The sequence below is a fragment of the Gossypium arboreum genome, chromosome 2, assembly GCF_025698485.1.
Source record: "Gossypium arboreum isolate Shixiya-1 chromosome 2, ASM2569848v2, whole genome shotgun sequence".
Classification (NCBI taxonomy): domain Eukaryota; kingdom Viridiplantae; phylum Streptophyta; class Magnoliopsida; order Malvales; family Malvaceae; genus Gossypium; species Gossypium arboreum.
In genome coordinates, this window is record NC_069071.1 from 31,011,656 (window position 1) to 31,039,591 (window position 27,936).

Here is a 27,936-nt window from a genome sequence, read left to right on the forward strand (position 1 = left end):
TGTGATGCTGTCTCTAACGATCTCCAACCCTGAGCTAACCTGACAACACTTAAAGAAACGGAAAAGAGTGGGTAAGCTTTACACTTAGTAAGCTCACATGAAAATAATAAGCAATTTACTAACATGCTTTCCATAGTAAAATTAACCCAATTGTACATTTACACATGTTCTGGTTAAGCTTCTTTCTTGACTTATAGTCACTAAATCATTTATATCTGAAGTTACAAAACTCCAAATTAAGATCCGTAAATTTTCAAAGAAACTAGACTCATATATATTTCCACCATAAAATTTTCAGAATTTTTGGTTTGGCCAATAAGTACAGTTTATTATACAAAGTTTCCCATATTTCGCTATTAGATAGCTTCAACATTTCTTCACTAAAATTTATTTATCACACAGTACGAGACTTGGATAATGTTCTTGGCTCTTTCTACTGAAAGTAGACTCATTAAGGATTCTAATAATATAAATTATAACCTATAATTATTTTTCTACAATTTTTAACAATTTTTCCAAGTCAGAATAGGGGATCTCGAATGCATTCTGACACTGTCTTACAAAAATTAGAATATCACATAATATATAACTCTTCTGCTTCCCCTGTTTCTTTTATATCAAATAGACTCATTAATATTTAATTTCAAAATTTGTTTTAAATTTAGTTCAACTTACACAATTTTTGGTGAATTTTCAAAGTCACACAACTGCTGCTGTCCAACACTGTTTTATTATTAAAATTCACTCTTACATAATTTCACTTAATCCATTTTGTCTTATTGAAGTTCACTCAAATATCGAGCATATTGGTCAAAATTTTCTTAAACATATACCTGCACTTATTCATCATATAATCATGTTCACATGTACTTTTACTTAATCAATTTTCGCGTTGAACTCTTCGGAATAATAACTGATACTTAGTTGCCTGCACATATTTTCACACTTGTAGCCAAGGCTATCTGGTACGCATAGTAGCCTGCACTTAGTACTACACACGTGACCTAACCATCTGATACACATAGTAGCCTGCACTTAGTACGACACACGTGATCGAAGTTATCGGGTACGCATAGTAGCCTGCACTTAGTACTACACATGCGACCAATAATCTGGTACACGTAGCAGCCTGCACTTAGTACTACACACATGACCTCACTATAGATCATTCGTATCGTTTCTATTCCGAAGGCTCAACTGGGAAATTCCTCACTTTCCAACATGTTAACTTTATTCATAGTCCTTTTTCAATTTGCAATTTACAACAAATAATCATTCTATAGACAGCCACATTTCATATGATAACAAAATATAATAAAATAAAAAGAATCGATAAATTATTTACTTACAAACTTACCTTGGATCCAAAAATGACAATTTACCAGTCTAGTCCATAACCTTGTATTTTCTCGATTTAAGCCCAAATCTCAATTTCCTTGATTTATAATATCACATTTAGCCTACCAATTAGTCACACTATTCAAATGGGTCTAAAAATTATATTTTTAAAAATTTTTATTTTGACCCCTAAACTTTTGCATATTTGCACTTTTTCCCCAAGGTTCGGAAATTAAAATTCTTCCTATTTTCTTATGTTTTATGACATGTTGATCACTTTTCCCTTTTATGGCAACATCAAATTCTCACTCTAACATGTACTTGTGAACATTAGGTATTTTTATCGATTACGTTATTTTACTCGTTTTCACGTAAAATCGCTTAGAAAAAGTTTTTTAACACAATTTAAAGCTTCATATTCTACCATTAAACATCAAAATACATGCATATCATTCATGGGTAAATTTTTAAAAATAAATCCTAACTCAAAATAATGGTAGAAATGAGCAAATCATGTTACCGGGATTTCAAAAATACATAGAATATTAAAAACGGAGCTTGGAATCACTTACTATTAAGCTTGAAAGCTTGGCCAAACCTTAAACATGGCTGCACTTGGTACATTCTGTTGTAGCAAGAAGAAAGGGACATATTTGGGGTTTAAAATTTGTCTTTTAATTTATTTTACTCCTAAATGACCAAAATGTCCTTTTTACTATTCTTTCAAATTTTACCCAAACAAGACCATTTTTGTCCAACAAGTTATAAAATGGTTTAATTATCATTTAAGGACCTCCTATTTAAAATTTCATTGCAATTAGACACCTCTAACATATAAAACTCAACTTTTACACTTTTTATAATTTAGTCCTTTTTACTAAATTGAGTGCCCAAGCGTCAAAATTTTCGAACGAAATTTTCATGAAATCATTTCATGAAATCGTAGACCATAAAAATATAATAAAAATGAAATTTTCCTTATCGAATTTGTGGTCCCAAAACCACTGTTCCGACTAAGCCCAAAATCGGGGTGTTACAGATGGACCATCCAAGCCTAGTTAACCTAGGTATAAATATTAATTTTTTTACTAATAATCAGCCTTTAATCCTTCTCCTCATTTCCCTAGTCGTTCCTCTCCTCCTCTTTTTCTCTTTGATTGTAATTTTTTTCCTTTTCTCCTTTGTCGTCGTCGCCTACACCTAGTTTTACCATCTCTTTTTTTTTTCCTTTTTCTTTTTTCCAAAAGATTTGTTAACATATTCTCCACCATATTTCTTCCATTTTTCCTCATTAAAATCAGCCGCAAATCTGAAATCTTGAACTCCAAGATCGATCCCAAACATTGCCAAGAAAATGCCATTGTCGTTTCTCTCGACTCGCTTGGGTCTTCTCTCTTCAATTTCTTAATTAATCTTGTCCATTAAAAACATAAATTTTCTAGATTTTGAATTTGGAGGATTTTAAATTATTTCAAAGGTATTTTTCCAAATTTTAATGAGATCTCAAATCGTTTTAAAATTCAGCCCTAATTTTGGCCAACATTCGTGGTGGTAAGTGCGCCTATGTGCAAGGAAAGGGCTTGTTTTGTTTCTTGGTTCTTGCTTATATTTGTCCAGACTTAATTTGAGTTCTTTAACCCTCCTAATCAGATTTTAAACTCATTTAAATTAGGGAAAAATGTTCTTGATTGATTGGCGATTCGGATCCCACATATCATGAAGCGTAAGTGCAATTCAGGGTAACTAGTTTGTTATTTCGACATAGTTGTTAGGTAAAGGTTATGAATTGATTAAATGAAGGAATATAATCATTAATTAGCTAATTATTTTCTAGTATATTATTCAATTAGGTGCTGACCAAACACCCCAAATCATCTGTTAAGGCAAAGAACATTTGTACATACGATTTACATCGATATAGTGTAAGGAATCTAACTAGTTTGGATTCATAAAATAGTTATAATTTCAACGATTGGTTTGAACTCATAAGTGGGTGTTTGGGATCTGGTTTAATGGTAAATTTCAACGATATTTGTTATATTGTGTACTGAAAAGGTGCTATTTATGCACAATAAAAATCCGTAAAGTATGTGAAATTGAACGATATTGATTGATACCAACACAATGGTAATTTTAAAGATTGAAACATAGTTTTCATTTACTAAAAGTATGTGATTATTGAGGACATGCTAAGCATGTCAAATGAATGTGAGAAGTATTGAGATATGATTATATATGGGATTGTGTGACATATTGCATGTGCATTGGATTGGGATTTTGTGGTTGAAAGAGGAGTTTCGTGGAGTACCGGCGGCATATTAAGTTCGTATTATTCGTAGTCAGTGCACTGCACCTAGAGTACCGAGGGCATTGGTGATTTTATCGCATATTATATGTTATTGGCAATTGTATTGCACTATTTGATATCTGGCAAATTTTCTGCTTTCTTGATTATTCGATGGTTTTACCACATCAAGCTATGCTTATAATGTTTTGGAGTTTGGTAGATGGGTTCTAGGGAACTTGTGGTGTGTAGCAGATGGTATGGGTAGGAAACCTTTTTGCATTGCATCATGTGCACAACATATTTGAATGTTATTGACTTATGCTATGTATTGTATTTTTTTGTATTGAATGGTATCGAAATTAATGATTGTTACTCGAATGAATGATGACCTATGCTCATACACCATTTGACATCAATTTGATAATGGCTATGTAATGACATGAAATTCTTATGATGGTTCTGTTTTCTTCTGTTAATGCTAATATGTTTCACTTATTTGATGTTTTTGCCCATTTAAATAATTATTTGACTCACACTAAGATTTTTATAAGCTCACCCCCAATAGTGTTTAACTTTTTAGGTAAACCTCAAAATTAGGATCGGGCTCAGCATTCAGAGAATCACCTTGGACCTTGACTATTCTTAATAAGTATTATTAAGTCTTTATTGGTTTTGGCTTTTAATTTTCAGTTATCTTTGATCTATGGCTAAGTAACTTTTCTTTTGGGGATTTTTATATGCATGGATTGCTCAAGCATAATAGCCGAATAATGCATGATATCAGGCTTAAGTAAAATTTGATATTGTTCCCTATTTTCCACTACATTGCAAATGAACTGTTTTTGAAAAACAAATCGATAAGGCAACTAATTTTCCAAAAAGACTTGAAAAATGGTTTTTCCGCTGCATTAGTTTAACTTCGAGTTTCTTTTTAAAGAAAAGCTACAAGAAAATGGTTTTTCTAACCCAACACTATCAATAATAAATTGAATCCTAAGTTTTTCTTAACCAACACTATCAATAATAAAATGAATCCTAAGTATACCCGATCTAATGAATGAATGCTTTCAAGATAACTCAATGTACAACTATGATTTTCTTTAAAATGAGTTTATTTTAGGTCTTCAAAAGTAACGTAAGTTAGTTTAACCATTTTGATGGCTAATGTAGTCTTCTCAATCTAGCCATAATGTCTAGGCTGGGTCTGGGAGGTTACAAAAACTCACTAGTAGATGCATCTACAAAAAAATCACATATGTGTTCTCAACTCGCAACCTGTCATTTGCAAGATTGCTTGTTTAAATAATTAATTTCAGATTATGCAATTAAGACAATTCATATTGTTAAAGCTTGTAACAACGCATTTTTAATGAAATCGGAATAGTGGTTTCGGGACCACAAATTCGACTCATAAAGAAATTTATTTTAATATTATTGCATGGTTAACACTATGATAGGAAAGATGTATGAAAATTTTGATAAGAAAATTTTATTGATTTCATGTTTAATTGTGGAAATGATCAAATTGCATGAAATGCAAAAGTTGAATTCTAGTAGCTATAAGTATCAAATAGATATGAAATTAAAAATTTGAGGTCCTTATATGGTAATTAGACCATTAAAGAAAAGTTAGTAGATATTTTTGGTGAACCATCCATGGAAAAATAGAAAAAGAAAAAGACTAAATTTGAAAGCGGAAAAATTAAAAGATGATAAATTAAATAAATGTTTAATATCATCATTTTATATCATCTTCATCCCTAAATACATGGAAACCCTAGGAAAGAGAAAGCAAACTTTATTGGCTTGATTAGGTATGTTTTCTTGTCTCATTTTTAGTAATTTTTATATTTCCAAGTTTGTAATAACTTAAATTATCTATTTTGGGGATTAATTTCCAAAGTTATCAAAGTATGAAAATTTTTCCATGGATGAATATGCTGAATTTTGAAATTTATGGTAGAAAATGAAAGGTTGTTGATAGATAAACAACTTTTATAAATAGAATTTTCATGAAATTGTGATTTAAGGACTAAATTGAAAAATTGTAAAACCCATGAAAAATTCTAATTTTTGTGAAATTCTTGGGTTGTTATTAAGACATGTAAAAATTGGTTAGGCTTGGAATAAGGATTAAATTGCATGAATTTTATTTTTCGAGCCTATGGATAAAATTGTCATTTATGAAAAGTATAGGGGGAAAATAGTAATTTTTCCTAAGATGTGAGTTGAGTTAAATTAAGATGAAATGGATTAAATTGACGTTAAAATCATTTATATAGATACGGAAAACTCAAATACGAAGTTAGATCGAGGAAAAGTGTCAGATTAGTAGATTTATATGCACAAACAAGTGTCGAGGTAAGTTCGTGTAACTTAATTATGTGTATTACTATGTCTGAATCGAATGTTATATTTGATTGAATTACATGCTTAATGTATGAAATTAATCACATTCCTGATATTGCTCGATAAATGATAAGTTTCGTTTGAATAATGAAATGCGATGGATACAGTATTTTGCCTTATTGATTATAGTCCTGCATATGTTGCGAACGAGCAATCCTGTTATAAGCCCTCTCAAGCATCCTGTTATAGAGTTCCTATGATCATCCTGATCGGTAGTAATCATGCATGTGTTCCGAACTACCGTAGCTCTTTTGTGAGCGTCTTGTTACACGATTCAATCGGTTGTGATCCAGCATTTATTGCAGACACAAACGCAGATCTTCGTGAGCATCCTGATAGAAGATCTTATAAGCTTCCTGACATGGCTCGCTTGAACACCCTGTTATGCTATCCAGATTTCCCTGTTAATAACTATACAGGGTTACCTATTAAGCTCAATGAGATTCCTGATTAAAACTCTTATGAGTTTCTTGATTTAGCCCGGATAAGCTTCCTATTACATGGCTCACATGAGCATCCTGATATATGGCTCGAGAGTGTGCTTCCTAATTATGTGCCCTTATAGGTACCCCTGAACATGAGTTGACGAATTATTGATTTGTATACCTTGAATATACTACTTGGATATCCATCAACATTTCAATAATTCAACGGACAAAATCTCTGATGTGAGAAAAATATAAGAACTAAATGGATTACATCTCAGAAATTCCTGAAATATTTATAAATCTATGTTTGATGAGCTTATCTCTTTTTTTCTTGAAATTCATGTAAATTACATGCCTAACTGTTTTGATGAGTATATGTGATTAGGAAATTGGCCAAAATGATTGGATGCATTATGTTAATCTTAAATGTAGATACATGGTAAGTTAAATTCCTGTTATACGAACTTACTAAGCATTAAATGCTTACTCTATTTTATTTTCCTTTGTTTTATAGTACTCGGAAGCTTGTAAAGGTTGGAGATTGGTCGGACTATCATCACACTATCCTCCAGCTTGTTTTGGTATAAATAGGAAACTTACTTTGGGATTGTAACGCCCCAAAATCCTAAAGATTTATTTTTGTATGGTTGTGACACAAACGCATGTCTACTTCAGTGGTTAAGTGTCCTAGGAAGTGTCTTAGAAGTCTTAGGTTCAAGCCTTGGTTTGTATAAAAATTTTGTTTTAAATGTATAAACCCCTGTCTCTGGGCAGTAGACTTTTAAATAAAAGTGGGTAAAACATGTCAGAAAGAGCCTGTTGGTCTAAGAGATAGTGGCATGGCATTGTTACTGAAGGTCTTGAGTTCGAGTCCTGCTATGCGCAAAGATGTTTTATTTTGTTGCTAGTGCCGTGGGAGTGTTCTAGCTTAGCCAAAACTTTGGGGGGAGTTCAAATTAAATGGTTGAGAGATTAGAGGAGAGTTTCAAGGAGTGGATCAAGGGGTTGGTGGTTGGTTTGAGTGATTTCGTAAGGAAAATAAGGGATTTTGAAAGGAGTGGGAGAGTTAGTGCCGAATGTGAACTCCTGCTTCCTAGAATTTAGCTTTGGTTGCTTTCTCTCCTCATTTTCAGTTGCTAAATTGCTTTCGAGTTCTTTTCATTCTTTGTTTTGGTAGCCGAATATTGCTATTGACCATTCGGGTACTTTTCATGTTGGCCTATTTTAATTTTGCTCTTCACTATAGTACCTTTACTGATCGATTTTTTTCTCTTACTCTACTCTTCTAGCAGCCTTTGTCTTGGTTTTCTTTGCTTTTTTCGAATCTTCATTTTCTCCCCTCCCTCAATCGATTTTGTTTTGGCCGATTCTCTGCTCTTCTCTCTCTCTCAAGATTTGGCCGAATACTCCCTTTTCCCTCTTCTCTTTCTCCCAATTCTTTTTCCTTTCTTCCTTTTTTTGTTTGGTCGAATATTCCACCTCTCCTCCTCCTATTCTTTCGGTTTCGACATTGTTATTTGATCAATTGATTTGAGTGTATGGTTGCTTTCTCTTTCTTTTTTCTCTCTCTGACGGGCTAGTCTTATATCTAACATCTTATTTTACTGCCGATTTACTAGGAGTGTGTGACAGCCTTAAAACGACCCTAGTCGAAATGTGGTTTCGGGACCACAAAACCAAGGCATAAAAATAATTTAATATTTATTTTATTGCCTATAATGTGTGTTAACTCATGTGTGATATTTTTATGCTTTGATTTAGAATTATAGATGTGAATTTCACTAGAAAGGACCTAGTAATAAACTTTGAAAGTATGAGGGAAATGTGTGATGACTAATTAAAGGATGCATGCAAAACAATGGACTTGCATGTCAAATTTCCCCCATAGCTAGTGGCGGCCATGACAAGGATTTATGGGCAAAAATCATGTCATGAAACATGTTTGGTAAATGGGTTATGATGGAAAGAATAAAATAAGGGTATGGAATAAACAATTAATGTTAGTAGATGAGAAACAAAAAAAAAAGTGTCCATCTTCCTCCATAGCTTGGCCGAATGTCCTAAAGGAAGAAAGAAAAAATTTTGTTCATCTCTTTTCACTCTCTTGTTGGTAGAAAATACTAAGGTTAAGGAAGGAGTTTTGCTTCATACTTGGTTTGGAAGAGGATTAGGAAGAGGTTGGCTAAACTTGCATCAAGATTAAGGTATGTTTGAGGTTCATGCATGTTTTTAGTTGCTAGCTTAATGTTCTTGTTAGCCCATGGTTCAAATCCTTGTTATGTCATGGGAATGAAATTCGCCAAAGTGAATGTGGTGTTAATGCCATTGCATGTTAAATAACAAGCTTGAAAGTGATACATGTGATGGAGGATTGAAGATTCTTAGATTTTCTTTTAGCATTTTTTTGAATGAGATACTAAGTTCTTTGTTTCACCATGACCAAATTGAAATGGTGTGGTGTTGTGGTATTCGCCATGATATATCCATAAGTATAATTCATGCATGTTGCATGGTAAGTAAGATTTAAGCTTTGGAAATGTGTATATATTTGGATATAAGCCACTTGAGAATTCGGCCCTTGCACCTACATGAATATATGTTTGCACATGATGGATTGGTATGACATATATACTAATTCAAAGTGTATATTTGCTTGTGATGATGTGTTGATTATGAAGTAAATAAGAGATGTGCAATGAATTACGATATGTAATGTGTTAGTAGTAAAATGTATGCTGTTTTTTTTGTGTGGTATTAAGTGTATATTCGCCACATGAGGGTAATTAGTGTGCATGCATTCGGTTTGAGGCAAGCATATTGATGCCTATTCTTGGCTTAGAAAATTCGCTAAGAGGAATATTAACTAATGTGTTGAGTTCGATTTATGATTTCGTACATATACAACTTTGATGCCTAATGTATATAAGGGCCAAGTACTTTGAACTTCACGTTGATGTTTGAATGTATTGAATTGCTTGTTGTGATGTAAAATGTGCATGACCATTGCGTATTTGAGCTAAAGGATGGCCATATGACCATTTACACTCCTTGTCATATTCGCCATAAGCTATCATGATGAGATTTTAATAAGTTAAATTTGTGTAAATTAGCTCAAGAGCAAAGGGAGCTAAATCCGATAAAGGGAAGGAAAAGTAGTTGAATAGCCGTCGAAATCGCTCGACAACATCCAAGGTAAGTCTTGAGTGATGACCCTACTTGAATTATATCAAAATTATGCTCCTTGTTTGTGTGGCCATTGAGCCGAAATAGTAAAGGTTGATAGATATTTTGTGTTAGAGCTTTAGTAACGAAAATGAACTATGGACGTGTCTTGAATATTGATATATATGTAAGTGAACATTGGAAATATATCCGGCTAAGACCGAAGGCATTCGTCTGAGTTGATATATCCGGGCTAAGACCAAAGGCATTCGTGCGAGTTGATATATCCGGGCTAAGACCAAGGCCTTTGTGCAAGTCACCAAATCCGGGTTATGACCAAGGCAATCGTCTGAGTCGCTATATCCGGTTAAATCCGAAAGTATGTGATTCGAAGTGAGCAATCTTGCTGTGAAAATTTCAGCTTATACACTTGTGAAAATTCCAGCAATGAGGTATGTTTGTATGTGCTTGTACTAATTGAATTCTTACAAGTAAGTATCGCTAAGTTGATAAACGAGCTACCGCCTTGGGCTAAGTTGTTCTTTTGTGTATGAACATAAGGGTCGGTGATGTGAAATAAGTATGAGTATGGGAATGTGAATTAGTAAAGTGGTTTAATTAGCCATGTGAATAAAATACCTTAGTCAAAGCTGATTTCATTGCTTGAGACTTACTAAGCATTAAAATGCTTACCCGTTGCTTTGGCTCTCTGTTTTATAGGTTTCGCTCGTTAGCTGTCGGATTCGGGATCAAAGAAGTCAAGTCATCCACACTATCGAAGCCCCATTTTGGTACAAATTTTGGTTGAACTTTGAAATGGCATGTATAGGACCATCCTTTGTTGAAGGTCATGTACCTTCCGGTTTGTGTAAACTTGGATAGCCATGCGAAAATGGCTTATATCGCTTTTAGCATAGAACTATAATCGTTTGTATGTTGACCCTTATGAGGTATGGAATTATTTTGAAACGATTAGCCATTGGAATGGTTAATCATGATCACGCTTTGTGCTATGTATGTAAAAAGGGCCAATTGAATCATGGAAAGTATGAAATAGGTAAAGCCTACTAAAGGCAGATGCTGACAGCAGCAGTGACGTGGATGTGAAAAATCACTAAAAATAGTAGGAATGGTATTAAATAGCAAATAAATTATGTAAGTGTACCTTGATGAATCTACTTTCATATGGAAGAAACGAAATGGTCATATGAGTTATAAGTTAACAGATTTTAAAGTTCTTGTGAAATAGGGCCAGAACGGTTTCTGGATCCCTGTTCCAACTTTGGAAAATCATTGTAAATTAACCAGAGATAATTAGGAGTCATTCCATATATGTGTAGATTCCTCTCTGAGTCTAGTTTCTATAGAAACAAACGGCATTAGTATTGAAGCCCTGTACAGGGAGATATCCAATTCGTAACGCACAAAGGTCAGTGTAGTCGATCCCTACAACAGGCGAGACTTTAACTAATAAACTGTACTAATTGGCTCGACCAAAATTCTAGAAAAAATATGTAGATGGACATATGAGTCTAGTTTCAGGAAAAATTTACGGAACTGATTTTCGAGTTGTAAAACTCAAGTTATGAATTTTGGAGCGACTAGTACTCAGATTGGCAGCTTGTCTGAAAATTGTCAATAAGTGGGTTGAAGTCTGTAACACCTCGCGTTCGACTCGCGACGGTCTCGGGTTCGGGTGTTACAATTTTATTGGTATCAGAGCTACGGTTTAGTCGATTCTAGGACTACCGTAATGCGTTTGGGGTCTAGCTATACATGCCATTTTATGTGATTATATGATAGTGTGGTGATTTACGACGTTTGAACTTGTGTTTATTTATAGTAATGGATCCCGATCCCAACCGAGCGATAGCTGATGATGTGGAGAGTGTGGCGCTGCTCCCGCACAAGGGACAGCGCCGGCGGACTCTCAACCTGTTGCTAGTAATCCGAATGACGAGGCTAGACAAGCCTTTTATAGCGTGATGAATGATTGGTTCAACCAATACATTCGAACTAATACTACTGCTTCCACAACCTCCATTCCCAACAAACACACCCCGCACCTACAATGCCTCCGGTAATTGACCAAATAAGGTCGAATAAGCCCCAGTTGATAGAATCCAAAACATGGGGCTACTGAATTTAAAGCTACGGATAGTGATGATGCCGAGCAAGTCAATTTTGGTTGGACAACACGATCCGTACTCGATGAGCTATCTTGTACACCGATGAATGCCTAAAGTGTACCATCTCCTTGCTACGTGATTACGCCTACTATTGGTGGAGTACTCGACTTCACAGTGCCCATGAACAAGTAACTTGGGAGTTCTTCCAAACCGAGTTTCGAAAAAGTATATCACGAGATTTATGGACCAAAACGAAAGGAATTTCTCGAACTTAAACAAGGTTCCATGTCGGTTACCGACTATGAACGAAAATTCGTGAGGCTTAGCCAGCGCGAGAATGCATTTCTTGTAAGCCGTGATGTAAACGCTCAAGATGGACTGAATGATGAGATAAAGTCGTATGTTGGCATTTTGGAAATCCGAGTTTGTGACTCTCGTCGAGCGAGCGATGCAAAGCCGAGGAGTTTAGTATGGAGAAAAGGAAAGCGGAAGCGGGAGCAAGGGAGTTTCAGAAGAGGTATTCGGGAAGCCCTTCCAACATCATCAAAGAAACTTAGAGATGGCTTAGGCCGATCTAGAGACACTTCGGCTTTTCTAGACGAGATCGCGATCGACCCCTGTGACCACACGAATCACTTCGATCGCCGATGAGTGGGAATGATCGACGAGAGAGGACGGAGTGCCGATTTGTGGCAAATGGCATTTTGGAAGTCAGAGATTCCGTGACCGCTCTGTTACAAGTGTGGATCAGTTGACCACTTCATTAAAGATTGCCCGAGGTTGTTTGAATGAATGTAGATCGGAGTGGGAAACCGGTACTACCAACGCTCGAGGTAGACCATCCGGAAATACGGGCAAGGCTAGTGGTGGTCGAGAGGATCTAGAGATGTTTGCGACCAGATCCGAGGCTCGCGCTCCAGCTAGGACTTATGCTATCTGCAAGCGCGAGGATGCCTCCTCGCCGGATGTTATTACGGGTACATTCACTCTCTTTGATACTAATGTGATTGCTTTGATTGACCCCGGTTCTACTCATTCTTATATATGCGAAACCTTAGCATCCAGTAAGACTTTGCCTATTGAGTCTCTTCGAGTTCGTAATTCGGTGTCAAATCCTTTGGGTCGTTATGTGCTGGTCGACAAAGTGTGTAAGAAATGCCCCCTAGTAATTCGAGGTACCTGCTTTCCGGCGGACTTGATGCTTTTGCCGTTCGATGAATTTGATGTTATTCTTGGGTTGGATTGGTTGACCGTGCATGATGCGGTTGTGAATTGCAAAAGCAAGACTATTGATTTGAGATGCGCAAACAACGAGATGATCCGAGTTGAGTCTACGAACTTGAAGGGGTTGCCAGCTGTAATATCATCAATGTTGGCCCAGAAATATGTAAGAAAAGGGTGTGAAGCATACCTTGCGTATGTACTTGATGATAAGGAGTTAGGAATAGAACCCAAATCTGTGCTTGGTGGTTTGTGAATACCGGACGTTTTCCCAAGAATTGCCGGGTTTGCCACCGTTCGGAGATAGAGTTTGGCATTGAGCTTGTACACGGACCACACCGATTTCGATAGCTCCATATCGTATGGCACCAACGGAATTAAAGGAGTTGAAAGCTCAGTTGCAAGAGTTGATGGATAGAGGTTTTGCTCGCCCGAGTTTTTCACCTTGGGGTGCACCAGTGTTGTTTGTGAAAAAGAAGGACGGAACCATGAGGTTGTGCATCGACTATCGCCGACTTAATAAAGTGACAATAAAGAACAAGTATCCGTTACCACGTATCGATGATTTGTTCGATCAACTGAAGGAGCCTCGGTGTTCTCAAAATAGATTTGAGATCGGGCTATTATCGATTCTTGAATCCGAGATTCGGACATACCCAAAACCGCCTTGAGCGAGATATGGTCACTACGAGTTCTTAGTGATGCCGTTTGGGCTCACTAATGCCCTGCGGTATTTATGGATTTGATGAATCGGATCTTGGATCATATTTGGATCGGTTCGTAGTTGTTTTCATCGACGACATCTTGGTCTATTCAAGAGATGAGACCGAACATGCGAGCACCGAGATTAGTGTTGCAAATTTTACGAGATAAGCGGTTATATGCTAAGTTTAGCAAGTGTGAGTTACGGTTAAGAGAGGTTAGCTTCTTGGGTCACGTGGTATCTCGCATCGGGTATTCGAGTCGACCCAAGCAAAATTTCAGCCATACTTAACTGAAACCTCCAAGAAATATTACCGAGGTTCGAGCTTTTTGGGACTTGCGGTTACTACCGACGGTTTGTAAAAGGATTCTCGATGATAGCCACACCCATGACGAAACCGCTTGAAAAGATGTCAAGTTTGAATGGACGGAAAAGTGTCGAAAAGTTTTGACCAATTGAAAACTCATTTGACGGAAGCTCCAGATTAGTAAATGCGGCCGAATCGGCAAAGAGTTTGTCATTTATAGTGACGCCTCCCTACTTGGGTTAGGTTGCGTATTGATGCAAGAAGGTCGAGTTGTGGCCTATCGTCGAGACAATTAAAGCCACATGAGAAAATTATCCAACCCATGATCTCGAATTGGTCGCCATCGTATTCGCCTTAAAGATATGGCGACATTACTTATTTGGTGAGAAGTGCCATGTGTATTCGGATCACAAAAGTCTCAAATATTTGATGACTCAAAGAGACTTAAATCTGCGACAAAGACGTTGGCTCGAGCTGTTAAAGGATTATGAGCTGGTCATTGACTATCACCCGGAAAGGCTAATGTGGTTGCGGATGCCTTAAGCCGGAAATCACTTTGTTTTTTCTGACGATGAATGTACACTTGTCTATCCTACCCGACAATGTGTTAGTAGCCGAATTAATGACCAAACCATTATTGACTCATCAAATTCGTGAAGCTCGGAAAGTTGATGAGGAGTTGCGTGCAAAAGCGGCCGAGTGTGTTACGAACAAGGAATCGGAGTTTCAAATTGATGATGACGATTGTTTGAGGTTCGAAGTCGTTTGTGTGTTCCAAAGAATTGAACTTATTTCGATAATTCGAACGAAGCTCATTGTAGCCGAATGGCAATCCACCGGGAGTACGAAGATGTACAATGAGTTGAAACGTCGGTTTTGGTGGCATGGTATGAAGCGAGACATCTCCGACTTTGTTGCAAGATGTTTAATATGTCAACAAGTGAAAGCGGAGCATCAAGTGCCTTGAGGTTACTTCACCGATCACGATACCCGAGTGGAAATGGGATCGAGTCACAATGGACTTTGTGTCCGGACCGCCGTTGTCGCAAGTAAGAAGGATGCAATTTGGGTTATTATTGATAGACCGACTAAGTCGGCTCACTTTATCCTGTGCGTATGGATTTTCATTGGATAAACTAGCTGAATTGTACGTTTCTCGATTGTGAGATTACACGGTACCGATTTACATTGTGTCGGATAGAGATCCGAGGTTCACCTCGCGATTTTGGAAGAAATTACAAGAAGCATTGGCCACCAAGTTGCATTTCAGCACCGCTTTCACCCCCAAACCGATGGTCAATCCGGCGTATAATTCAGATACTTGAGGATATGTTGAGATGTTGCATCCTCGAGTTCGATGGTTCGTGGGAACGGTACCTACCTTTGATTGAATTCGCTTACAACAATAGTTTTCAATCAAGTATTAAGATGGCGCCTTACGAGGCTTTGTACGGGCGTAAATGCCGTACACCATTGTTTTGGACCGAGCTCGGTGAGAACAAAATTTTTGGAGTGGATTTGATTAAAGATCTTGAATGAAAGTAAAAGTAATCCGTGAAAATCTGAAGATAGCCTCCGATCGTCAGAAATCGTATGCGGATCTGAAACGAAAGGACATTGAGTATCAGGTGGGAGATAAAGTGTTTCTTAAAGTTTCGCCGTGGAAAAAGATACTCGATTCGCCGTAAGGGCAAGTTGAGCCGAGATTCATTGGGCCGTCTGAAATCTCCGAACGAGTTGGCCCGATTCGTATCGTTTGATCTTGCCCCCTGAACTTGAAAAGATTCACAACGTCTTCCATGTTTCAATGCTTCGACGCTATAGATCTGATCCGTCGCACGTAATTAGTCCATCAGAGGTTGAAATTCAAGCCGATATGAGATATGAAGAAGAACCGATTCGTATCCTAGCTCGTGAAATGAAAGAGTTGCGAAACAAAAGGGTTCCGCTAGTGAAAGTGTTATGGCTCAAACACGGGATAGAAGAAGCTACTTGGGAACCCGAGAACTCTATGAAAGAGCAATATCCAAACCTATTTACGGTAAGATTTTCTGGGACGAAAATTTCTAAAGTGGGGAGAGTTGTGACACCTTAAAAGCGACCCTAGTCGAAATGTGGTTTCGGGACCACAAAACCAAGGCATAAAAATAATTTAATATTTATTTTATTGCCTATAATGTGTGTTAACTCATGTGTGATATTTTTATGCTTTGATTTAGAATTATAGATGTGAATTTCACTAGAAAGGACCTAGTAATAAACTTTGAAAGTATGAGGGGAAATGTGTGATGACTAATTAAAGGATGCATGCAAAACAATGGACTTGCATGTCAAATTTCCCCCATAGCTAGTGGCCGCCATGACAAGGATTTATGGGCAAAAATCATGTCATGAAACATGTTTGGTAAATGGGTTATGATGGAAAGAATAAAATAAGGGGTATGGAATAAACAATTAATGTTAGTAGATGAGAAACAAAAAAAAAAAAAGTGTCCATCTTCCTCCATAGCTTGGCCGAATGTCCTAAAGGAAGAAAGAAAAAATTTTGTTCATCTCTTTTCACTCTCTTGTTGGCCGAAAATACTAAGGTTAAGGAAGGAGTTTTGCTTCATACTTGGTTTGGAAGAGGATTAGGAAGAGGTTGGCTAAACTTGCATCAAGATTAAGGTATGTTTGAGGTTCATGCATGTTTTTAGTTGCTAGCTTAATGTTCTTGTTAGCCCATGGTTCAAATCCTTGTTATGTCATGGGAATGAAATTCGGCCAAAGTGAATGTGGTGTTAATGCCATTGCATGTTAAATAACAAGCTTGAAAGTGATACATGTGATGGAGGATTGAAGATTCTTAGATTTTCTTTTAGCATTTTTTTGAATGAGATACTAAGTTCTTTGTTTCACCATGACCAAATTGAAATGGTGTGGTGTTGTGGTATTCGCCATGATATATCCATAAGTATAATTCATGCATGTTGCATGGTAAGTAAGATTTAAGCTTTGGAAATGTGTATATATTTGGATATAAGCCACTTGAGAATTGACCCTTGCACCTACATGAATATATGTTTGCACATGATGGATTGGTATGACATATATACTAATTCAAAGTGTATATTTGCTTGTGATGATGTGTTGATTATGAAGTAAATAAGAGATGTGCAATGAATTACGATATGTAATGTGTTAGTAGTAAAATGTATGCTGTTTTTTTTTGTGTGGTATTAAGTGTATATTCGCCACATGAGGGTAATTAGTGTGCATGCATTCGGTTTGAGGCAAGCATATTGATGCCTATTCTTGGCTTAGAAAATTGACTAAGAGGAATATTAACTAATGTGTTGAGTTCGATTTATGATTTCGTACATATACAACTTTGATGCCTAATGTATATAAGGGCCAAGTACTTTGAACTTCACGTTGATGTTTGAATGTATTGAATTGCTTGTTGTGATGTAAAATGTGCATGACCATTGCGTATTTGAGCTAAAGGATGGCCATATGACCATTTACACTCCTTGTCATATTCGCCATAAGCTATCATGATGAGATTTTAATAAGTTAAATTTGTGTAAATTAGCTCAAGAGCAAAGGGAGCTAAATCCGATAAAGGGAAGGAAAAAGTAGTTGAATAGCCGTCGAAATCGCTCGACAACATCCAAGGTAAGTCTTCGAGTGATGACCCTACTTGAATTATATCAAAATTATGCTCCTTGTTTGTGTGGCCATTGAGCGAAATAGTAAAGGTTGATAGATATTTTGTGTTAGAGCTTTAGTAACGAAAATGAACTATGGACGTGTCTTGAATATTGATATATATGTAAGTGAACATTGGAAATATATCCGGCTAAGACCAAGGCATTCGTATGAAGTTGATATATCCGGCTAAGACCGAAGGCATTCGTATGAGTTGATATATCCGGGCTAAGACCAAGGCCTTTGTGCAAGTCACCAAATCCGGGTTATGACCAAGGCAATCGTCTGAGTCGCTATATCCGGTTAAATCCGAAAGTATGTGATTCGAAGTGAGCAATCTTGCTGTGAAAATTTCAGCTTATACACTTGTGAAAATTCCAGCAATGAGGTATGTTTGTATGTGCTTGTACTAATTGAATTCTTACAAGTAAGTATGCGCTAAGTTGATAAACGAGCTACCGGCCTTGGGCTAAGTTGTTCTTTTGTGTATGAACATAAGGGTCGGTGATGTGAAATAAGTATGAGTATGGGAATGTGAATTAGTAAAGTGGTTTAATTAGCCATGTGAATAAAATACCTTAGTCAAAGCTGATTTCATTGCTTGAGACTTACTAAGCATTAAAATGCTTACCCGTTGCTTTGGCTTTCTGTTTTATAGGTTTATTTCGTTAGCTGTCGGATTCGGGATCAAAGAAGTCAAGTCATCCACACTATCGAAGCCCCATTTTGGTACAAATTTTGGTTGAACTTTGAAATGGCATGTATAGGACCATCCTTTGTTGAAGGTCATGTACCTTCCGGTTTGTGTAAACTTGGATAGCCATGCGAAAATGGCTTATATACGTTTTAGCATAGAACTATAATCGTTTGTATGTTGACCCTTATGAGGTATGGAATTATTTTGAAACGATTAGCCATTGGAATGGTTAATCATGATCACGCTTTGTGCTATGTATGTAAAAAGGGCCAATTGAATCATGGAAAGTATGAAATAGGTAAAGCCTACTAAAGGCAGATGCTGACAGCAGCAGTGACGTGGATGTGAAAAATCACTAAAAATAGTAGGAATGGTATTAAATAGCAAATAAATTATGTAAGTGTACCTTGATGAATCTACTTTCATATGGAAGAAACGAAATGGTCATATGAGTTATAAGTTAACAGATTTTAAAGTTCTTGTGAAATAGGGCCAGAACGGTTTCTGGATCCCCTGTTCCAACTTTGGAAAATCATTGTAAATTAACCAGAGATAATTAGGAGTCATTCCATATATGTGTAGATTCCTCTCTGAGTCTAGTTTCTATAGAAACAAACGGCATTAGTATTGAAGCCCTGTACAGGGAGATATCCAATTCGTAACGCACAAAGGTCAGTGTAGTCGATCCCTACAACAGGCGAGACTTTAACTAATAAACTGTACTAATTTGCTCGACCAAAATTCTAGAAAAAATATGTAGATGGACATATGAGTCTAGTTTCAGGAAAAATTTACGGAACTGATTTTCGAGTTGTAAAACTCAAGTTATGAATTTTGGAGCGACTAGTACTCAGATTGGCAGCTTGTCTGAAAATTGTCAATAAGTGGGTTGAAGTCTGTTAACACCTCGCGTTCGACTCCGGCGACGGTCTCGGGTTCGGGGTGTTACAGAGTGTATTGGTGGTAGCCTTTGCCTCTGTGGTATCATGTAATCATTGAAGGTAGACCAGTTGCTTCCTTTCCCCTACGCTTGTGTTGCATTTTCAGTAAGTGGTTAATCGTTTAGTTCAATCTAATCGTATGAATAAATATTAACTAGAATTCGATTATAATGCAGTTAATTGCCTAGGAGTGTATAATCAACCTTTTTCAGTGGTTTAAGTGGACTGAGCCGTCTTAGCTCTATTAAGGCAAGTGACAATCTCCCTTTTGGACAAGTAAAATAAGAGGGGTCGTGGTATCCCTATCATGAAAGGACTAATGGTGTGTTATGTTTGGCTATAGGTTGGAGTGCTCAAGAGTAGGGTGAGCACTTTTGCAAACAAGGTGTGTAACACAATCCTAACTTTGGAAACCGGCAAAAGTCAGAATAAGTGAACGACGACGCTACACGGGCGTGCGCTCGCTCGTGTGGTAGTTCATGTGACTAAACATGGGCGTATGATCGTCGAACCCATCCATGAGTGATTTTATCGGCCCAGGCCGTGTGGGCCATTTTGAGCCAAACTGGCCCGTGTGGGCCCCATTGGCATGTGGGCCCCACTCGGGTAAACCACACAGACATGTGGAGAATATTGGGCCAGGTTGGTTAATCCACACGGCCAAGGCTATTTATGGGCTATGTAGGCCACACGAACATGTGGGCCCACATGGGCTCGAATTATGGGCCTCGGGCCCATTTTCACTGTTTGACTGTTAAGGTTACACGGGTTGCCCGAGAAAACTGTGGACCTACTGTTGGGTCCATAAGTGTACTTGGACCTCTAACTAATTAAATGACTATTATGCCCCTATGTGATAAGATGACTGTTATGCCCCTATGAGATGTATGATTATATTTGAGCATGCCACTTTAAACATATTGAATACACTTATGATGTTATGACACGTAACGACATGATGTATGATATGTTGCATGGGGATTGGTTTATTATGATTGGAGGAAGTGTACTGTACTGGTAGCTCTGCTACATATACTATTTAGTGCTGCAACCGGTACTACTTGGAGTGTAGGGATGGGTGGGTTGATTATATCCCCACATGGAGTGCTAGGTTGGACGGAGATGGAGTGTAGGGGCTGGTTGGGTAAGATCTCTTGATTGCATATCTGTACTGTACCGTTACTAAAATGGGCTCTGAACCAAATTGATACTGATACTGCAACGGGCTAAGGCCCTAACTAATACTGAACCGTCACTAGATTGGGCTTAGGCCCAGACTCTGTTTACTCACTATTTGTTTATTGGATATGGGATTACACACTAAGTTTTCATAACTCACCCATCTGTTTACCTGTACAGGTAATCCCCAGTCTTAGGCGGATCGGTTTTGCGAGGGCCTCAAAGGTGGCCACACAACTGCATGTACTTCCGTATTTAATTTTTAAATTATAAGTAATTTTATTTTGGGTATTTTTAATGTAATAAGGCCTCTTTAGATTGTATTTTTAATTTGGGATTTTGTTTTGCTTTTGGTTATAACTGCTAGTATTAGGAACTTGAGTTTTAAAAAGAAATAACATTTTTACAAAGTAGAAGCAAGAATGCAATCGATTTAGAAAACTTCCGCTATAAGTCATACCTTGACATTCAAAAAGTTTTCAAACATGACACATTTTAAAATCATCAATAAGATCACACAACGAAGTTAAATTGGGAAAGCGTTTTTCAATGATATCACAGTTTGCAAAAAAAACACTTCAATATGACACTGTTAGATTCAACCATAAAGCCCAGCCGAGTTTGGGGTGTTACATTTAGTGGTATCAAAGCCAGGTTGTAAAACTCGACTGTGGATTTGGGTTTTTTCTAAAACTTGGATTTTTTTTTTAAAAAAAAACTGTTCCAAATGATTTGGAAGTATTTTGAAATGTTTTTACTAAATGTGCGGTACACCGAGTCTCCGGCATCGATTTTATAAGTCTTCTAAAAATATTGATTGTTTAAATTGAATTACTAAGACTACTATAGGTAGTAGACTGTACTGAAATACTCTATTGAGGGTAAAATAAAACCTATAGTAAGACTGCGATCTGCGAAAATGAACTCTGAATTACTAATACTATTTTCCATAAAATATCTGGTAATAAACACTGGAACTGTAAAACTGAAGCATAAAACTGATAATAAGGATAAAATGCAATTTAATATGAGCACCAGAGGTACTCGCGGAAGGGGTACAAGAGGCCGCGGTGGAGGCCCTATAAATACTCGAGCTAGTTCTTCATCATCTGGCTACATACCTAATGTTGAAGCTAGAGAGGCACTGATTTCACCTTTGACTAAAACTGGGTCTCATGATTGGGCGGCTGGAGACGACGCACTGTCCCAAGCTATTTTACGAATTCTGGAGAGGGTCACTGGGCCCAATGCAGGTGTTGTGGGCCATGGGTCGGTTACAGAACGACTCTGGTCTAATGAAGCTAAGATTTTTAGGGGTATTGTTGGAGTTTCCCCTAATGTGGCTGAATATTGGATTTAGGCCATAGAAAGGATCATGGACAATCTCGACTGCACCTCTGAGCAGAAACTAAAGGGTGCAGTGTCACTGCTGCGAGATGAGGCCTACCAGTGGTGGCTTACGGTTAAAGAGGGCACTCAGCCTGATCGATTGACCTGGTAATTTTTTAAAACTTCTTCCCATAGTAAGTATGTGGGTGCTAGTTATGTGGATGCTCGGAGGAGAGAGTTCCTGAATCTGACTTAAGGGGATAAATCAGTGGATGAATATGAGGCTGAATTTTTGCGATTAAGCCGCTATACGCGAAGGATGGTGGCAACTGATTGTGAGCGATCTGTTTGTTTTAAGGACTGCATCAGGGATGGTCTACGGGTTTTGATAGCTCCATATTAGGAGCGAGATTTTGCTGCTTTGGTTGATAAGGTGAAGATCGTTGAGGAGGTGAAGCGCGCTGAGCGCCAGAAGCGTGAAAAGGAGAGAGTTAGGAACAAAAGGGATGCGGAGCCCTCAAATTCCTTTCGAGGCCTAAGAAAAAGGCTACAGTTGATGGGCCAGTCAGAGTTAGGGCCCCTGTTGTTGCTACTGGGCCGCAGCCCTGTATTGATTGTGGGAGACACCACTAGGGCGAGTGCTGGAAAAGGATTGGGGCATGTTTGAGATGCGGGTCATTGGAGCACTGTATTAGAGATTGTCTACAAAGACCTGATCAGGTGCAAGCTACAGGTTTGGGTACTGTTCAGTCACTCAAGGGTGTTCAACAGCCACCAAGGGGCCGCGGTCAGGCCAGAGGTGGTAATGGTTTGGGCCGTAGGCAGAGAGCACTGGGTAGAGGTGCTGGTCATACTGAGGTGAGATAGCCAGCTCTGGTTTATTCTGCACGTCCCTGAAAGGATGGAGATGCTCTAGATGTTATCACATGTACGTTCTTTATCTATAATATACCTTATATTGCACTGATAGATATAGGATCTATCCATTCCTATATAGCTCGTAATGTGTCTAAGAATTTGGGTATGTTGGTTGAGAGTACTATGAGTGAGGTGACTGTGTTGAGCACTTTGGGGCAATTAGTAATGGTAAATAAACTGTTTAGAAATGTACCTTTGGAGGTTCATAGAGCTATTTTTTTTAAGGATTTGATGAAACTTCCTTTTGGATAATTTGACTTAATTCTGGGAATAGACTGGCTGGTTAAGCATCGTGTGAGCTTGGATTGTGCTACTAAATGGATGGTACTGAGAACTGCAAAGGATGACGAGGTAATTGTAATTGGGTAGCGTCAAAATTATTTGTCTAATGTGATTTCTGCACTAAGGGCCGAGAAATTGGTTCATAAGGGTTTTAAGGCGTATCTAGCCTACATCAGTGTTTCTGATATCTGTTAAGGATATCAAAACAATCAAAGACTTTTCGGATGTTCTTCCCGATGAGCTGCCTGGGTTACCTCCAAACCGTGAAGTTGAGTTTTGGATTGAGCTCTTGTCTGGTATAGAATCGGTGTCCATCGCCCCTTATAGAATGGCCCCAAAGGAGCTTGTGGAGCTGAAGGCTCAAATTCAAGAGTTATTGGATTGTGGGTTCATCCGACCTAATGTGCCTCCATGGGGAGCACCAGTTTTTTTTGTGAAAAAGGAGGATGGACCCATGCGTATGTGCATTGATTACCGCTAATTGAATAAATTGATCGTTAAGACTAAGTACCCCTACTGACGATTGATAATCTGTTCGACCAGTTTCTAGGAGCTTCAGTTTTCTCTAAGATTGATATTCGATCAGGGTACCATCAGTTAAGAGTCAAGTTGACTAATGTATACAAGACAAGATTTAGGACTTGTTATGGTCATTACAAATTCGTAGTGATACCGTTTGGACTGCCGAATGCATCAGTTACTTTTATGGATCTAATGAACTGATTGTTCTAACCTTATCTAGATCAGTTCTTGATGGTTTTTATTGATGACATTCTGGTGTATTCGAGAACTAAGGATGAAAATGATACACATCTTCAAGTGGTTCAGCAGATTCTGAGAGAGAAACAACTGTACGCCAAGTTCAGTAAGTGCGAGTTCTGGTTACAAGAGGTAACATTTCTGGGCCATGTGGTATCTGCTGAAGGGATTAGGGTTAATCTTCGAAAAATTGAGGCTGTTATGGATTGGAAGCTGCCTAAGACTGTATCTGAGATTTGTAGTTTTCTGGGACTGACAGGGTATTATCGGCATTTCGTAGAGGGGTTTTCACTGATTGTGGCACCTTTGACTAAGTTGTTTCGTAAGGGGTGCCGTTTAAATTGGGCTGATGCATAGCAAGAGAGTTCACTGTCTTGATTCAGCCAGAATCTGGGAAAGAGTTCACTATTTACGGTGATGCATCACATGTCAATTTGGGATGTGTGTTGATGTAGGATGGTAAGGTTGTAGATTATGTGTCTCGTCAGCTTAAGTCGCATCAGGTGAATTATCCAACATACGACTTGGAGTTGGCCGCTGTAGTATTCACACTAAAGATTTGGAGGCATCACCTGTATGGTGAGAAGTGTATCATTTACACTGATCACAAGAGTCTTAAGTATCTCCTCACTTAGAAGGAGTTAAATCTTAGGTAGCGTAGATGGATTGAGCTACTAAAAGAATATGACTGCACGATCGAATACCATCCTAGGAAGGCCAGTGTGGTGGTGGATGCACTGAGTCATAGAGTTATGACTGATCTGAGGGCGATGTTAGCTCGTCTTAGTTTATTTGATGATGGTAGTTTGTTGGCCAAGCTCCAAGTTAAATCGATGAGGATTGAGCAGATTAAAGGTAAACAGTTGGAAGATGAGTCATGAGGTTTTTGTTTTAGGCAGGTTGAGAGTGGGGATACTGTGGATTTTGGACTGAATAGTGAAGGGGTGCTCTATTTCTAGGGGAGAATCTGTGTACCGAAGGATACTGATTTGAGACAGTCTATACTGCGAGAGGTGCATAGTAGTCCCTATGCTATGTATCCTGGTGGGAATAAGATGTACCGAGACCTTATGAGTTATATTGGTGGCCGAGTCTTAAGCATGAAGTTACCGACTTTGTGGGTAAATGTCTAACTTGTCAGTAGGTTAAAGCTGAACATTAGTTACCTTCAAGGTTGCTTTAGCCAATTAAGATTCCATTTTAGAAGTGGGAGAGTGTGACTATGGACTTCATTAGTGGGCTGCCCTTAACGCCTGCTAAGAAGGATTCAGTGTGGGTCATCGTGGATCAATTGACCAAATCTGCCTATTTCATACCAGTTCGTACTGATTACTCCTTGTAGAAGCTGGCTAAACTGTATGTGTCTAAGATAGTGAGACTGCATGGGGTACCGATCTCCATATTATCTAATAGGGATCCTCGCTTCACGTCTCAGTTTTGGAAGACGTTGCATGAAGCTCTGGGTACAAGGTTGGACTTCAGTACTGTGTTCCATCCTTAGACAGATGGTCAGTCATAGAGGGTGATTCAGATACTGGAGGACATGTTAAGGAGTTGTGTGATTGATTTCCGAGGCAGTTGGAAGGATTACTTGTCGCTAGCATTCAGTCTAGCATTTAGATGGCACCTTACGAGGCATTATATGGTCGTAGGTGTTGTACTCCTTCGTGTTGGACTGAGTTGGGCGAGCATCGTGTTTTGGACCCTGAATTGGTTTCTAACACTGAGGAAAAAGTTAGACTAATTCGGGATTGACTGAATACGGCATCAGACAGATAGAAGTTGTATGCGGATCTGAAGCGTAAGGAGATTGAGTATTTTGTGGGGGACTTCGTTTATCTCAAGGTATTTGATAAACGTAATTTATACATATTTTTATCCAATGCTTAGCACATTTTATGGATGGTTTTTCCTTATATTTGGTGAATTCGATGCTCCTAATTCTTTAATTTCATGTTTTATACTTAGGTGAGCACAAGAGAGTAAAAAGAGCGAGAAATGGGCCAAAAACAGAGAAAATGGACCCACATGGGAATCCAACACGGCCTGGACTTCCTCACATGGGTAAGCCACACGGCCATGTCCATTTGGTAGGATCAAAGCACGAATTTCACGGCTAGACTACACATTCATGCCTATTTAATAGCCTTGACACCAGGCTGGAGCAATCGCACATGGACGCGTCACATGGGCGTGTCCCTGTTGAGCCCAAGTATAGTCCTATTCTGAAAAGACCACTTTTGAGGGGTCTTAGGCATTCTAAAGCCTATTTAAACACCTGAGGAGGCACTTAGAAAGGAGACACGGAGTAGGAGGCAAGGAATTACTCAAGGCAAGCCGATTGATCCATCTCAGAAGCGGGATTCATTGTCAAGACTGATGATCTCCTTTCAATTTCCACTCAGGGGTTTTCGGTTTTCTTTATGTTTTGTATTCATTATTCTTCTGAGATGTTTTCTTTCATAATTATGAACTAAACCCCTTAAATACCTAAGGGGAATGAAACCTATTAAATACCTAAGGGGAATGAAACCTAAGACGGATCTTGTTATTATTATCTGAATTGTATGATAAATATTTTACTTGTTCTTAATTATGCGTTCTTAATTCTTGTCTTAATATTCCAGGATATTGAAGTTAATGCGCTTATTCAAAGGAGCAAAAGTCCCTGTCTAAGAGTAAAATTGTCATATTTAAGTGGAGTTGATTGCGCGCCTAGAGATAGGGTGACAAAATTTTTTTAGATTAGGGTAAAACCTAATAAGGGGATCGATAGATCGAGTTAATGCAACACTAGGGCATTAATTAGAAGGAGATTTCAATTAATCAACCTAGGGTTAGACGTTATTAGTCTCGAGAGAGATAATAATATAACTTAGGGATTTCTACGGATCAAGTCAAATGAATAAATCGTCTGATTTAGAGTCAAATAACAAGTGAAGTTTAGGTGGATTTTTCTTGGGTATTGTCTTAATCAATCGAGTTTTCCCAAAAGCTTTTCCCTAATTTTCTCTCTATGCACTCTTAGTTTGGTTAATTAGTTTAGATAAACAAATCCCTTAATTTTTAGGCTAGATAATAAAAAGAAAGTAATTACTAGTACTCTTGGTTCCTTTGGGTTCGACAATCCGGTCTTGCTAAAGCTATACTACTGTTCAATAGGTACACTTGCCTTTATCGTGATAATAGTTAGTTTCAAGAATGATTAATTAGATATTTTTAAAATCTCTCGTGAATATCACGTACCAAGTTTTTGGAAATGTTTCCGGGGAACTAAGATATTAAGAACACTCGATTTTTATTACTTTAGCCATTTTACTTTATTTGCAATTTAAATTTTTATTTTCTTTTCTAATTTTTCTTTTATTCGCTCCTGGAAGGTTTTTATAGTGTATGACTAGAAGAAACCCGTTGGGACCATTACTGTTTGATAGTGAGATCGATCACACAGTTCACAGAAACCGAAGAGGGATAAGGCAAAGCTTAAAATACACAGAGGAAGAGCAAGAGGATGATATTCACACCACAACCGAGAAGATGGCTAAAAACCAAGAAAATCCACTACCTTCTGCGATTGCTGCTAATTAGAATCCTGCTCCGCGTAATATGTATGATTATACTAAACCTTCTTTAACAGGAACTGAATTGAGAATAGTTAGGTCTGCTGTTGCTACAGATAATTTTGAACTGAAACCTAACACCATTCAAATGATCCAACAGTTTTTTTAGTTTAATGGTTTGTAGGACGAGGACCCAAACGCTCAGTTGACGAATTTCTTAGAGTTTTGCGACACTTTTAAAATCAATGGCGTTTTTGATGATGCCATTTGCATTCAGTTATTCCACTTTTCATTGAGGAGCAAAGCTAATCAATGGTTGAACTTGTTACCACGAGGGTCAATCACTACTTGGGAACAAATGACCGAAAAGTTTTTATTAAAATATTTTCTGCTAGCTAAAATAGCTAAATTACGTATTGAGATGGATTTAGAAACACTCTATGATGCATGGGAGAGATACAAGGACCTTTTGAGAATGTGCCCTCACCATGGGTTACCACTCTAGCTATAGGTTCAAACGTTTCACAATGGTCTGAATCCTTCGACTAGACAGATGATTGATGCAACTGCTAGAGGAACTATTAATAATAAGACACC